Below are 15549 nucleotides of genomic sequence, written 5' to 3' on the forward strand. Positions count from 1 at the left end.
AAGAGCAATGAGAGGAACTTTTAGTTTGTTGACGATTGGTCCCTGAAGGTGCCTTCACAGGGGCCATCCGTGACCTAACGGGGGGCGGGGGGAGGGGGGGTCTGCCTGCAAGTGTGAAATCCGCCCAAATACTGAATGCGGCGTTATCACGTAATGATGTGAAAGTTTCTGATAATAAAATAAATAAATAAAAAATACAAATAAACAAAAATAAAAAATAACTAATAAAGTAAAAAAAAAAAACTTAAATTATATTAGGAAAACAAGTACGGTCATATCACCTTGAACTTTGGTATGTGACCCCCCCCCCCAAAAAAAAAAAAACTTAAAAAATAAAAAAAATAATAAAAAAATAATTAATAAAATAAAGTTAAAAAAAACACCTCAAATTATATTAGGAAAGCAGGAAGTGAACAAATGCGGCGTTATCACGTAATGATGTGAAAGTTTCTGATGTTTGCGATGATATGCAGTGTTGCACACTGGTCACTAGGGGTCAGTAATGTTCGGTGAGACACACAAGCACCAGACCTGATTGCCGGAACAGGCTTTCATTAGAGGTTTCCAGGCACGATAAGACCTCTAACATGGCCGACTGTTGCCGCCGCAACAAAGCTAAAACTCAACTTCCTGTCCGCCATTCACTCAACTCGCAATGACAACAACATATAACAGCACAAGTCTTATTTACGGCTTATTTTCTCTTATTATTTCTACTATATTGGTTAATATGAGTGTAAAAGGTGACTATAGGGGTGTTATTCCATGTTCAGAGGGCTCTAATAATGTTAAAAACCATACATAGAGGATTATAAGCAGGTTTTCTAGGCGGTAAGTTTGAAAATATTCAATTTCTAAATAAATTCACGAAATTCACTTATCATGGTCGGGTCTAGAACCAATTAACCGTGCAAAAAGAGGGATTTGTGTATTTAGTTTTTAATATATAATAGACCGTATCTTAAACAATATTACTCACAGTGTTGGTGCCTTCATGGCGTCAAGCTCGTTGTTGTTGTTGTTTTTGTTGTTGTGATCGCCATCGCCATCGAGCGTCTGCAAGATGCCGCGCCAGCAGTACGCAGGCAATTAAGAGAATAACAGCTCATGCTTTCCCAGCTGCTCCCATAACGGCCGTATCGGCGGCGACATCTTGGGAAAACAAGACGCTTACTGTGTGAGAAACGGCACATCCCAGTAGGGCAGCCTCCATAACTACCGCAGCGATTGACGAGGTAACCTAGCACGCCGCTAATTAGTCCTACAGAGGAACTTTTTTTTTATTTTTTTTTTGAAGGGGCTGCAATAAAAGCGCTATTCCGTTTTATTGTCATCAGCGTATTAGCTCGATGGGGAGGAACACAGCAATTATTACTTCCTTGCTCATCCCTTTCATGCACTCCAAGTGCGTCTTTACACCTCATATTTGCTGTCTGGCACCCAAAGCACCCAAACCGAGGCATACTTTTGGGCTTTAACCAAAAAACATGCTAACCAGGGTGTACGCCCAGCAGGGTTCAGCTGTATTCCTTTGTAACACACAAAATTGTTTGAGCAATATAAAAGTGCAAAATAACCCTCCTAATATGTCCTAGGAAATTTTTTATTTTTATTTTTATTTTTATTTTTATTTTTATTTTTATTTTTATTTTTATTTTTATTTTTATTTTTATTTTTATTTTTATTTTTATTTTTATTTTTATTTTTATTTTTATTTTTATTTTTATTTTTATTTTTATTTTTTTCAGTATTCCTTGTTTACAGCACATTTCGCAAATCTTTTCTTACCTTATATCCCATGTGTATACCCCCCATTATGAAATACTAAAGATATCCATTAATTTTAGTTTTTATTTTTATTTTTATTTTTATTTTTATTTTTATTTTTATTTTTATTTTTATTTTTATTTTTATTTTTATTTTTATTTTTATTTTTATTTTTATTTTTTTTATATTTAAATATCTATTCATTTATCTTTACTGTACAGACTGAACTTCAAACTGAAACCAGGAAATGCAACAAAGCGTATTCAGGAGTCAAATTCCAAGTCGAGTACTATAAACGTGTACATGTTGGCAGGTCTGCACTAAAGTGAAAATCTCTTGTGTCCCCCCTGACAGTTCCCTGCAAAGGGGGCGGCTTTGGATGGATGAATAGGGTTTTTAACATTGCTTAAGCCCTCTAGACATGAAATAACACCCCTATAGTCACCTTTACACTTGAGTTACCCGATTCAGTAGACATAATAACAGAAAATAAACCAGTTAAGACATAATAGATTCCCACTTTAGCATCGGGAGTCACATTATCACCGAGTACTTCAAGTCAAGTGTTTAATCGGGTCTTCCGAATGCCTTTATTATTATTATTATTATTATTATTATTATTATTATTTATTTGCATATTAGTTGATTTATTCATGCTTGAAAATGCTCCATTTTGGGTAAAAATATGTCCGATTTAAGGTGTCACTGATGGGGCGATATCCTCTGATATCACCCGGAATAAAATCCCATACGGATAGAAATGGTATGATCCAGGTTATCTCCTGTTATCACAGCAGTTTACGACTTTACAGCATAAAGCTTCTCCACGCGACAGCAAGCCAGATCTTGATTTAATCCACTGAGCATCCACGTTCCCCTGAGACTCTCCCTGAAGTCTCTCGAATGGGCGTGTCTGGCTGCATCGCTATCGTCGACGTCGCAGCTTATGGTCGCTTTCTCGACCATAAGACTCCTACAAACTCATCCTAGTTGCCTTGGAGAGCCGAGAGTTGAGGATGCGAGTGTGTTGTGGCGGTGGCGGTGGCGGCGGCGGCGGTGGCGGCGGCGGCGGCTCTGTGGGGAGACCTTGAAAGGATGCGGGGGTTTCAGTCGGACCAGGTCAGCGGTGCCGCTGCGGGCCCCCACAGGAGGTTAGAAAGAGCTGAAATAACACACTGAGACGGCGCGAGGAGATGACTGGAGTGGTTGGCGCCGCTTTTATCACGCTCCTTTGGGAGCGGAACGGAGTTTGGGCGTCATGTCGGTCGCAAGCCTCGGCATAACCCGCAGTGACAAACACGCCTGGAGAGAAACATACGGCCATTTTTATCCTGGTGCCTTCTGCAAAGGTTGCTGTGGTTGTCTTATCCCGGTTTACTTCTATTCAAACGCAGCAAGCTTTTAAACGGGGGGGGGTTGGACCCGGACCCGGACCCAATTTCATACATCATTCCGTCTCTGGAGTTTGGTTAACAAACATAGGACCCCTTAAAGGGGACCTATGATGCTCATTTTCCATTGACTTGTGGACTCCTATAGAGCAGCTACACGCAATAAACCACAGAAAAAGCTTTATAGATCTTTCATCATCTGCACCTATTCCAGAAGTATTCCTTTTGATTTCCAAAACGGTCTTTTTTTAATTGATTCCACCCACGGCTCACCTCCAGGCACGCCCACTGTGACGTCACAAAGAGAAAAAAACTGAGCGTTCAGATTCATTCCAAACTTAGGTCCCCTTTAAGACAAAGTCACAATCGTAAAACGTAATTGCGGTGACCATGAAGTAGTAATATCTGGAGGGCATACGAAATATCGGAACGTTCATTGGCTACACTAATTACCGTATTTTCCAGACTATAAGTCACACTTTTTTTCATAGGTTGGCTGTTCCTGCGACTTATACTCCAGTGCGACTTATGTATGTTTTTTTCTACCTAATTATGCATTTTTGAATTTGTGCGACTTATATTCCGAAGTGACTTATAGTCCAGGAAATCCGTAGTATTTTACAAACAAGTAGTTTGTAAAATAAATTACCCGCAAAAAATGCGACTTATACTCCAGTGCGACTTATGTATGTTTTTTTTCTACCAAATTATGCATTTTTGGCCTTGTGCGACTTATACTCCAGTGCGACTTATGTATGTTTTTTTCTACCTAATTATGCATTTTTAGCCTTGTGTGACTTATACTCCACTGCAAATTATGTATATATTTTTTCTACCTAATTATGAATTTTTGGCCTTGTGCGACTTATACTCCAGTGCGACTTATGTATGTTTTATTCTACCTAATTTTGCATTTTTGGCTCTGTGCGACTTATACTCCAGTGCGACTTATGTATGTTTTTTTTCTACTACCTAATTATGCATTTTTGGCCTTGTGTGACTTATACTCCAGTGCGACTTATGTATGTTTTTTTCTACCTAATTATGCATTTTTTTCTTGCGTGATTTATACTCCAGTGCGACTTATGTATGTTTGTTTCTACCTAATTATGCATTTTTGGCCTTGTGCGACTTATACTCCAGTGCGACTTATGTATGTTTTATTCTACCTAATTTTGCATTTTTGTCTCTGTGCGACTTATGTATGTTTTTTTTTCCACTACCTAATTATGCATTTTTGGCCTTGTGCGACTTATACTCCAGTGCGACTTATGTATGTTTTATTCTACCTAATTTTGCATTTTTGGCTCTGTGCGACTTATACTCCAGTGCGACTTATGTATGTTTTTTTTCTACTACCTAATTATGCATTTTTGGCCTTGTGTGACTTATACTCCAGTGCGACTTATGTATGTTTTTTTCTACCTAATTATGCATTTTTTTCTTGCGCGATTTATACTCCAGTGCGACTTATGTATATTTGTTTCTACCTAATTATGCATTTTTGGCCTTGTGCGACTTATACTCCAGTGCGACTTATGTATGTTTTATTCTACCTAATTTTGCATTTTTGGCTCTGTGCGACTTATGTATGTTTTTTTTCCACTACCTAATTATGCATTTTTGGCCTTGTGCGACTTATACTCCAGTGCGACTTATGTATGCTTTTCTTCTACCTAATTATGCATTTTTGGCCTTGTGCAACTTATGTATGTTTTTTTCTACCTAATTATGCATTTTTAGCCTTGTGCGACTTATACTCCAGTGCGACTTATGTATGTTTGTTTCTACCTAATTATGCATTTTTGGCCTTGTGCGACTTATACTCTAGTGTGACTTATGTATGTTTTCTAATACCTAATTATGCATTTTTTGCCTTGAGCGACTTATACTCCAGTGCGACTTATGTATGTTTTTTTCTACCTAATTATGCATTTTTTTGCCTTGCGCGACTTATACTCCAGTGCGACTTATGTATGTTTTTTAATACCTAATTATGCATTTTTGGCCTTGTGCAACTTATGTATGTTTTTTTTCTACCTAATTATGCATTTTTGGCCTTGTGTGACTTATACTCCAGTGCAACTTATGTATGTTTTTTTTCTACCTAATTTTGCATTGTTGGCCTTGTGCGACTTATACTCCAGTGCGACTTATGTATGTTTTATTCTACCTAATTTTGCATTTTTGGCCTTGTGCGACTTATACTCCGAAGCAACTTATAGTCCAGAAAATCCGGTACATACGTGGGGTACACGTGTGGTGCACAACACCGTACATAGGAAAAAAGCCTAAGCAGCCATAATAGCGTTGCTTTGACATGACTAAGAACCTCTACGGCTTGAAAATCAACACCTCGTACCTCATTAATACGTAGCCTTCGTAGACCAGCCGTAGGAGCCCACACAACCGGTTGTGACCTAGGCTTTACGGGGGGCGGGCTCATCTAGCGAGGCCAGGTCTTCGTCTCTCATAAGTCAGACTAACAACTGATTTATTCTCAAGGTCAATGCACACATACTGCTTTACAACTTCATGAAAAAAGTAAATTATGCATACTTGGGGAGATTTTATTTCTTTGTACTGCATCCAGTATCTCATCTTAAAACTAAACGGATCCCACAAACAACTCCGCTCCCGGCCAAAATGGAGCGAGCAAAGTGTGCTCCAGCCTGGAAGCACCATGCCCCTAAAATCAATATTTAATGTTTATTTTCAACTTGTCTCCCCCTGAAGTGGAGCAAATTGGTCGCCGGGCGCAGAGTGCAGCCTGGTAAAACGGCGTAGTCGAGTCAGATATATGAGTGCCGGACGCGCCAAGTCATCACTTTGCATGGGGAGGTGTGGCCAAGACACCGACATGAATCTTACGAAGCTAAACGAAGCACATTAGCTATACTTTTTCATTGATTGAAATACAGGGAGTAGTTTATTTTTATTTTTATTTTTATTTTTATTTTTATTTTTATTTTTATTTTTATTTTTATTTTTATTTTTATTTTTATTTTTATTTTTATTTTTATTTTTATTTTTATTTTTATTTTTATTTTTATTTTTATGCGGTTTATTTCTAAGCTGTAGAAATTTCATTTTCTATTGATTATCTTTATAAGGGTCGTGGGGGGTTACTGGAGCCTATCCCAGCTGTCTTCGGGCGAGAGGCGGGGTACACCCTGGACTGGTGGCCAGCCAATCACAGGGCACATATAGACAAACAACCATTCACACTCACATTCATACCTATGGACAATTTGGGGTCAATTAACCTAGCATGTTTTTGGAATGTGTTAGTGTTCTTACAAAGAACACTAAACTCATCACACACCAACTTAACACTCAAGAGGTATAATTATGAAACCAGCTCAACCGAATCATTCATTTATTCATTTTCTACCTCTTATCCTCACAAGGGTCGTGGGGGGTGCTGGAGCCTATCCCAGCCGTCTTCGGGCGAGATTCGGGGTACACCCTGGACTGGTGGCCAGCCAATCACAGGGCACATATAGACAAACAACCATTCACACTCACATTCATATCTATGGACAATTTGGAGTCGCTAATTAACCTAGCATGTTTTTGGAATGTGGGAGGAAACCGGAGTACCCGGAGAAAACCCACGCATGCACGGGGAGAACATGCAAACTCCGAGGGTGGAATTGAACCCGGGTCTCATTGCTGTGAGGTCTGCGCGCTAACCACTCAACCACTCACTCAAATTATTTGTAAATGTTAGAAGCCTAAAATGTACCACTTCCACATGCAATTGGAGGAGACAAAAAAGCTGAAATGAAATGTATTCAAAGGGAAGGATGCTAACATCCGAGTGGAATAAAAGATACGTATATAGGATGATAACTTATCTATTTATCCGTGCTCATGTCAAACTTTATCCTAACGACGACGAGCCCAAAAGAAAGTTTTGCTGCATTAGCATAAAAGTTTAGAGTTTAAAAGGTCAAAATGTGTTTTTCCAAAAAAAAAAAAAAAAATGGTGTTCTTGCGGCCATAAACACATGCAGCTTATCTAAGTCAAAAGGTTTGCCATTATATTCTCCTCTGAGACGCAACAAAATATCCCAAGTTCATGCAAGAAACTACTGCAAAGGCAACGGATTTAAATACGACCCTGAGCTGTCTGGGTGGGAATATTTCCTCACAACGTTCTCACACGGCACACAGAGTACAAATACTGCCTGCGGTTCTACATAGCTTCCTGTCTTTATTCTTATGTTATGTTATGTTTTGTTATGTTATTGTTATTGTTTATGTTATGTTATGTTATTACTAGCGTGTGTGACAATATGGCTTTCTGAGATTGAGTGACTCAAAGGCTCTCCTCTCGTTCTGTGTGGAAGTGGTATGTTGTTGGCTTCTTTGTCCTTCATTGGCGGCACCACGGGGTGGCTGTTAGCAATACAGGGTGGCTGTTAGCACTAGGGGATGGCTTTTAGCACTGCGGGGTGGCTGTTAGCACTGCGGGGTGGCGGTTAGCACTGCGGGGTGGCGGTTAGCACTGCGGGGTGACGGTTAGCACTACGGGGTGGCTGTTCCCACTACGGGGTGGCTGCTAGCACTACGGGGTGGCTGTCGGCACTACGGGGTGGCTGCTAGCAGTACGGGGTGGCTGTCGGCACTACGGGGTGGCTGTCGGCACTACGGGGTGGCTGTTAGCACTGCGGGGTGGCTGTTCCCACTGTGGGTTGGCTGTCGGCACTACGGGGTGGCTGTCGGTACTACAGGGTGGCTGTCGGTACTAAAGGGTGGCTGTCGGTACTACAGGGTGGCTGTCGGTACTACAGGGTGGCCGTTGGCACTGCGGGGTAGCCGTTAGCACTACGGGGTGGCTGTCGGCACTACGGGGTGGCTGTCGGTATTACGGGGTGGCTGTCGGTATTACGGGGTGGCTGTCGGCACTACGGGGTGGCTGTCGGCACTACGGGGTGGCTGTCAGCACTGCAGGGTGGCTGTTAGCACTGCGGGGTGGCTGTTAGCATTGCGGGGTGGCTGTCAGTACTACGGGGTGGCTGTTAGAACTACGGGGTGGCTGTCGGCACTAAGGTGTGGCTGTCGGCACTACGGTGTGGCTGTCTGCACTACGGGGGTGGCTGTCTGCACTACGGGGTGGCTGTCGGCACTACAGGGGTGGCTGTTAGCACTACGGGGTGGCTGTTCACGCTCCGGCCACCCCACCGGCCATTTCAGGTATCAACTTATTGTCACCCCTATGTGACAACCTTCTTCCCCACCCCTTTTGAAACCCTTTCTTAAGTTTACAAAATGTAAATTAGAGATGCTAATAAGTTAGCTTAGTAGCTCGCTGTGCTAGCGGTAGCCTTTTTTTGTCTCTAGCCTGCGTAATGCGATGTAAACAAAGACAAAAACAAATGTTATGTCATTTTTAGCGTTTTATTTTTTCGAATAATGTAAAAATTAAAAATAATAATAATAATGTAAAAATATTTACCGTTATATTCTTACTAGCATGTGCGGCAATCTGTTTTTCACTGGGCAACGGGGCAGTTAGAATGCAGCCCGATGAATTCTGCCTAGCAACACCTGGCTAGAAAAAAAAAAAGCTAGTCAGTGTTTACTGTGTTATGCTCGCATCTTCTCCCTCCTCTCAGGCTGCGATGTTACCAGTAAACGCTGATAGATAAATTGGCCTCCTCCTCAGAATCTTGCTTTTATTCTGGCCCGTGTCTTTCATTAAATTGCTGCCCATTTGTCACAATCAGTCGGGGAGCTGCCGGGCCAGCGGAGCAATTGAAAGCGGCGTGGAGTTATTCGGCTGCTGAGTCGGTAATACCACTGAATTTATATGTATGGTTCATATCCTGGGGTTAATGTATAGGTGAGGGGCGGGAGGGAATGGCTAGCAAGGGAAGTTCAAGCAGCGGAGATCAAACCGCCCACATGTGGGGAGCGGGCGGAAGATCACCGTGGAAGCATCCGCTCAGGCAGGGACTCTTAATATATTCACAGTATCGTGTTCATTAAAATACTTTTTGAAGAGAATATTACATAAGTACCAGCAAATAAAACCATAAATGAGAATCATCGTCCAAAAATAAATTGACAATTTAAACATGGAATAAAGAAAACAAACAATAACAAATGAGATAAAAATTTAAAAAATAGACATATTTATATAAATATATAAAAATATTAAAAATGTCAATAAATTAATCATTAAAAAAAAATTAATAAATAAAAAATAAAGAAGAAATAATAAAATTAATACAAATAATAAATAATACAACTAATTAATTGATAATTACCACATTTTATATCAAATTTAATTGACAGTTTGAAATAAATTGAAAACTAAAAAATACTATACTATAATTCATTGTATTGATATCTTATTAATTCATTGTATACATATAAAAATCTGATTATATTTCATATTTAAATGAATAATAGATAATTTATTTGTGAAATAAAAATAATGAAAAAACAACGTAATAGTAAAAATGGCATGAAATAAATAAATCGATACAAAAATCTGATTATATTTTATACATTATTAAAATTATTAGACAATAATGAAATTCATTAAAACATGAAATATATTACCATAGTCAAAATGTCATTAATTAAATACATAAATAAAATGAAATAAAATGAAATAAAATGAAATAAAATGAAATAAAATGAAATAAAATGAAATAAAATAAAATAAAATGAAATAAAATAAAATAAAATAAAATAAAATAAAATAAAATAAAATAAAATAAAATAAAATAAAATAAAATAAAATAAAATAAAATAAAATAAAATAAAATAAAATTAATGGACAAATCATGGACTAAATTGAAAAATAAATATCACAATGAAAGTAATTTACAAAGAAATCTGAACATATTTCACATTTAAATTTATTATTAGACAATCATGAAATTAACTTACAAAATAAAAAACATCATAATAGTAAAAATGTCATTGAAGAATGACATAAATACAAACATTTGTGATGTTTGCAGCGTGTAAGCCTGAAGCTGAAAAGCAAATTTAAGACGATACAGAATAAATCCTCTTTTGAGCCCCTCGGTGAACGTCTACGCTGCTGTCCGATTCTTTTTGTTGTTGCTTTTTTTTTTTTCCTGCGGTAGATTCCCAGTCCACGCTGGACGGGGAACGCTATCGATTGTGAGGTGCACCAGATGCCGCCAGGATGAGTGATGAGCATTGGAAGGATGGGATTGATGAGCGTGCCACGCAGGGACCGGTTTGTCTTATAGCCTGCAGGGAACGCCGTCAAGGACCACAAACCTTTCAAAGTCCATCCAAAGTTCCGGCTGTCACAAAGTCTTACATGTTCATTGAAAGCAACGCAGCCTTTTTTTCCCTTGAAGCGACCTTATTTTACACGTCACAAGTGCAGTGGGAGAAGAATTATTAGTGAATAAAAGCTTCTCCTCTCATGACGTGTGGAAGTGGTACATTTCGGGCTTATTTATCTTTCAGTGGCGGAGCTACAGGGTGACATTTTTTTTTTTCAAGTATCAACTTATTAGCACCCCTATGTTAGCGACGGTCACTGGTGTCCGCCGAAGACCAGGTCGCCCAGGTAGCCGCCCTTGACCGCCACCCAACACACAATGCACCGGATGCTTATTCTTGCCCCCGTAGGTGGTGGGTCTACTAGGGGGAGATCCATGTGTGGCTTCTTCGGGTTGGGCCCGGCCGGGCCCCCACGGGTGAAGGCCCTACCACCAGGCGCTTGCCTGCGAGCCCCTCCCCCGGGGCCTGGCTCCAGGGTGAGGCCCCGGTATCCCATATCTGGACGAGGTACAGTTCTTCCGGTTTTAGTCATAAGGGTCTTCTGGATGGATGGATGGATGGATGGGGTGATGGATGGGTGGATGGATGGATGGTGACCATAGGGTCTTATAGGGTCTTATTTCCGATGATTTCTAATGATGTAAAAACTAGTTATGTTTGATCATATCGGCCCGATATTGGCATAAAAATTTACTTTTTTTTTCCCTATCATGAAAAACTACCAAGCCTGTCAAGTCTGCCTAGCAACAAGTGTCTGTACAAGCATGACGTTACTCTAGCGACCTCATTTCCCGGACTTTATTTCTCATCTGACGCTTCCACCATCCATCAATAATGACATACGCGACAGGATCTAACGGATCACTTTGCTAATTGATCACCAGACATATATTTTTATTATTATTATTATTATTATTATTACAACCAGCGTAATAAACATGTTGAATGGACGACTGAGCATTATTATGTTCGGAAAGCCCGATTCTTTATTCATATTTAATAGTGCAAGTGAGCATTGTGTGCTAATGGGATTTTATCATCATAAAACTCCATTCAAGAGCACGCTGATGCAAGAATTGGCAAGGCTGCTTCTTTCTAGCAATATTCCCCCTTATGACTGCTGATACACACACACACACACACACACACACACACACACACACACCTAAGAGTCCCAGCCTATATTCTTGCATCTTCGCTACCTCTTTTGGCCGTTGTGGCCCACTTACATGCAGCAGCTTTGCAAAGAAGTCCGCCATAAATCCTTCATGACGCTCCAAGTGCAAAACAAAGCAAAAAGCCTCTCCTGTGGTTTTCTTGAGATTTTTTTTTTCTAGTGCGTTTGCTGGAGTGCCCCAACTCGGTGCAATGCGTCATGCTGCCTCTAGCCGGCAGAGGGCGCTGGTCTCAAGTCAGGAAGGATGCTCAGCCTCCCTGATGGCTGCCACACCCTGATAGGAGATGTGTGGTGTTATGTCACAGTCACATTCACAGACAGATTTCCGGTTCCTGTTTTATTATTATTATTATTATTTTTTTTTTTTTTTTTTTTTTGTTTTTTATTTTTATTTTTATTTTTATTTTTATTTTTATTTTTATTTTTATTTTTATTTTTATTTTTATTTTTATTTTTATTTTTATTTTTATTTTTATTTTTATTTTTATTTTTATTTTTATTTTTATTTTTATTTTTTACTAATTTTGCTTTGCAACCAACATGACATATATAATGTAGATAATACACTATAATAAATACTATTATACAGTCATCCCCCCATCTTTTAATATGGCTTTTAACATTATTAGAGCCCTCTAGACATGAAATAACACCCCTATAATCACATTTACATTTGTATTATTCCATATAATAGATATTCATTAATTCATTTTCTACCGCTTTTTCCTCACAAGGGTCGCAGGGGATGCTGGAGCCTATCCCAGCTGTTTTTGGGCGAGAGGTACACCCTTGACTGGTGGCCAGCCAATCACAGGGCACATATAGACAAACAACCATTCACACTCACATTCATACCTATGGACAATTTGGTGTGGCTAATTAACCTAGCATGTTTTTGGAATGTGGGAGGAAACCGGAGTACCCGGAGAAAAGCCACACACACACGGGGAGAACATGCAAACTCCACACAGAAACGACCGAAGGTGGAATTGAACCCTCGTCTCCTAGCTGTGAGGTCTACGCGCTAACCACCCGACCGCCGTGCAGCCATATAATGTACATGATACATTATAATCCCTCCATCTTTTCATAGTTGGAGCATAGCAAACATGTTTCTGATTTTCTAAATATGGCTTTTAACATTATTAGAGCCCTCTAGACATGAAATAACACCCCTATAATCACCTTGACATTTTATATTACTCCAAAGAATATACATATAAAGAAGAAATAATCCATTTAAGACGTAAAGAAGACGTGTGTGTGTGTGTGTGTGTGTGTGTTGGTTCCATGAAATGTGTTCCACTGCAAGTGGAGTTGAGTGGGGGACGGACAGGAAGTGGCGTTGGGGGTACATAGTTGAGTTGAGCAACTGAGTTGTCAACTGTGTTAAGTATCGTTGGGCCTGCAATAAAAGCCCAGTTCTTGTGTGTGTGTCACTTAACATTACAGTAACATTACTGGCACCTAGTGGCCAGAGTAGAGTACTACATATCACGTCTTTGAACACATCTTTGGAATGCATTATATTTGTAGTTTAGGTTCTTTAAAAGCCATTTTTATGCTGGAAAATGCTTAATTTAGTCCAAAACATTTGACTATTAATAGGCCATATTAAACCATGAAACATTAATTGTAGTATTTTATTATTTTATTCATATAGATTTTTGAAAAAAAAGAAGCTATACAAAATTTGAAACATAGTAATAGTAATGATAATAATGACATGGCAGTAGTTTTAATAACAACAATAATATACTATAATATAATTATAATACATTATTAATAATTATAATTAGTAATGGAGCTGATGGATAATCTATCTTAAAAATAATACCAATAATCATTATTGATAAAATTATTAATAACTATTAATAAATATTATTAGTAATGGACTGATGGATAATCTATCTTGATAATAATAATAATTGTTATTAATTAAAAAATATTAATATAAATTATTAATAAGTATTATTAGTAATCGAGCTGATGGATAATCTATCTTAAAAATAATAATAACAATAATAATTATTGATAAAAATGATAAATAACTATTAATAATTATTATTAGTAATGGACTGATGGATAATCTATCTTCATAATAATAATTATTAATTAAAAAAATATTAATATAAATTATTAATAATTATAAGTAATGGAGCTGATGGATAATCTATCTTAAAAATAATAACAATAATAATAATAACAAAAATAACAGTTATTAACAAAAATTTGTAATTAATAATTAATTATTAATAATTATTATTAGTAATGGGCTAATGCACAATCTATCTAAATAATAATAATAATAATTTATTATTATTATTATCTAAATAATCGAATGATTATTTATTATTATTACATTTTATTATTATTATTAAATTATTTTTTAAATTTTATTGTATGACTATAAAACATAATGTATGTAAATAAATTGAATAATAAACACTTAAATAATCTCTTCTTCTGACAGCATATATGCTAATAATTCCAAATGTTATCAATGTCATGTTAAAAATACATTATACCGTATTATTAAAATAAGAAAATCATTTCCTAATAATGCTAATAACTTTTCCTGAAAGGAAATATGACGGAAATTCCAGTTGGCATTAAAAAAAACTCCCGTGATGAATTATGAATTATGCACATCACCATCATCGAATACACCCCCCCCCCCCATTCCCCCCCACCTCGGGGCTCCTTTTCATGCTTCTCCCATGGATGCTCTATCTTGGCGACTTCTCCCAAACATTTCCAGTGTAGCTGTCTTTATTAAAGTGCTCTTTTGGAGTAATAATAATAATAATTATTATTATTATAATATTTCCCACTGGCTCTTTTCTCATCACGGTGCTTTAAAAAGCCCCCGATCAATAACACATCACTGCAATTGAATTAGCGACACAATTAGGCCTCAGTGAGGATATTTTGGGCACTTTTTTTTCTTCTCAGATTTGACGTTTTCACCCAAGAAGTTGTGGTGCTTTCAATGCCTCCTCGGGACTGCGGCTTCTGTGAACGTTGCAATCATCATCATCATCGTCGTTCATCATCGCGAGAGGAAACTGCTGTACGGTAATAATACGGTAACTGTGAATTTGGACGCCGGTCCACACCAGAAAAGGGGACTTTATTGCGCCTAAAAATAACCCAAGACCTTCTCCACTGGGACCGCTGCGCTCTTTCAGACGCGGATCTCCAACATCAGCATCATTTGGAGACAAACGGCCGGCAAGTGATGTCTTACACTGATTGACAGGCGTGGAAATGAGACGTGTTTTTTTTTTTTTTTGAGTGTCTTTTCCACGGCACCCGGTGGCACACAGACTCACGTCAGACCGGTCCTTGGAGACTCTCTGGCGCTGCACATCCAGCGAGGAGCATCGCGATTGGCTCACTCATTTTCTCTCTCTCTCTCTCTCTCTCTCTCTCTCTCTCTCTTCCCTCATACTCTCGCTTCCTCTTCACCGTGCAACGGCGAGGGTGGACCAGGCATGCTCGCCCCGGCCACAGCATCTCCTCCGAGGCGGCATCAAACTTGACTACACACACACACACACACACGGAGAAGTGTACGGAGAAGACAGTGTGCAGCATCGCGGACACGTCCCTTCCCCCGGCGTCGTGGGCGCTCTCCGTGGTGCTGAAAGTGGAAACTCGTGCAGCCGATCAACTAGTGAAGGAAGGAGGCAAGGCACGCCGAGCCGCACTTGGCAGCTTCTTGTGGACTGCATGGTCCTCAGGAGTGGAGCACAGGTAAATACCCGACTATGGGATCGGAGAATCCGCATGGGTCCAGTTACAGCTCACATTCCGGAATCGGGATCGCTTCCGTTGCTTTCAGTGTTGTGTCTCATGCATGCGTGCGTTCATGGAAAGTGGATTTTATTGGCGGGGGCTGACTTACCTTTGAGTGTTGTGGACCTG

At 38.9% G+C, this 15549-nt stretch overlaps 1 protein-coding gene across 4 annotated transcripts in view; it reads left to right on the forward strand.

Annotated features, from left to right (window-relative positions):
- LOC131139253 (carbohydrate sulfotransferase 8-like) overlaps positions 1–15549 on the forward strand; it is a 296426-nt gene that overhangs the window by 20606 nt on the left and 260271 nt on the right. For 3 of the 4 annotated variants that reach the window (XR_009132209.1, XR_009132210.1, XM_058088659.1), the window contains exon 1: positions 15039–15378. The exons of the other annotated variant lie outside the window; for it this stretch is intronic. The gene's annotated coding sequence lies outside the window, so the exon portion shown is untranslated. Of the gene's footprint in view, positions 1–15038; positions 15379–15549 lie in introns of those variants that run through there. 4 annotated transcript variants of the gene reach the window in all.

The sequence above is a fragment of the Doryrhamphus excisus genome, chromosome 12, assembly GCF_030265055.1.
Source record: "Doryrhamphus excisus isolate RoL2022-K1 chromosome 12, RoL_Dexc_1.0, whole genome shotgun sequence".
NCBI classification, from domain to species: Eukaryota; Metazoa; Chordata; class Actinopteri; order Syngnathiformes; family Syngnathidae; genus Doryrhamphus; species Doryrhamphus excisus.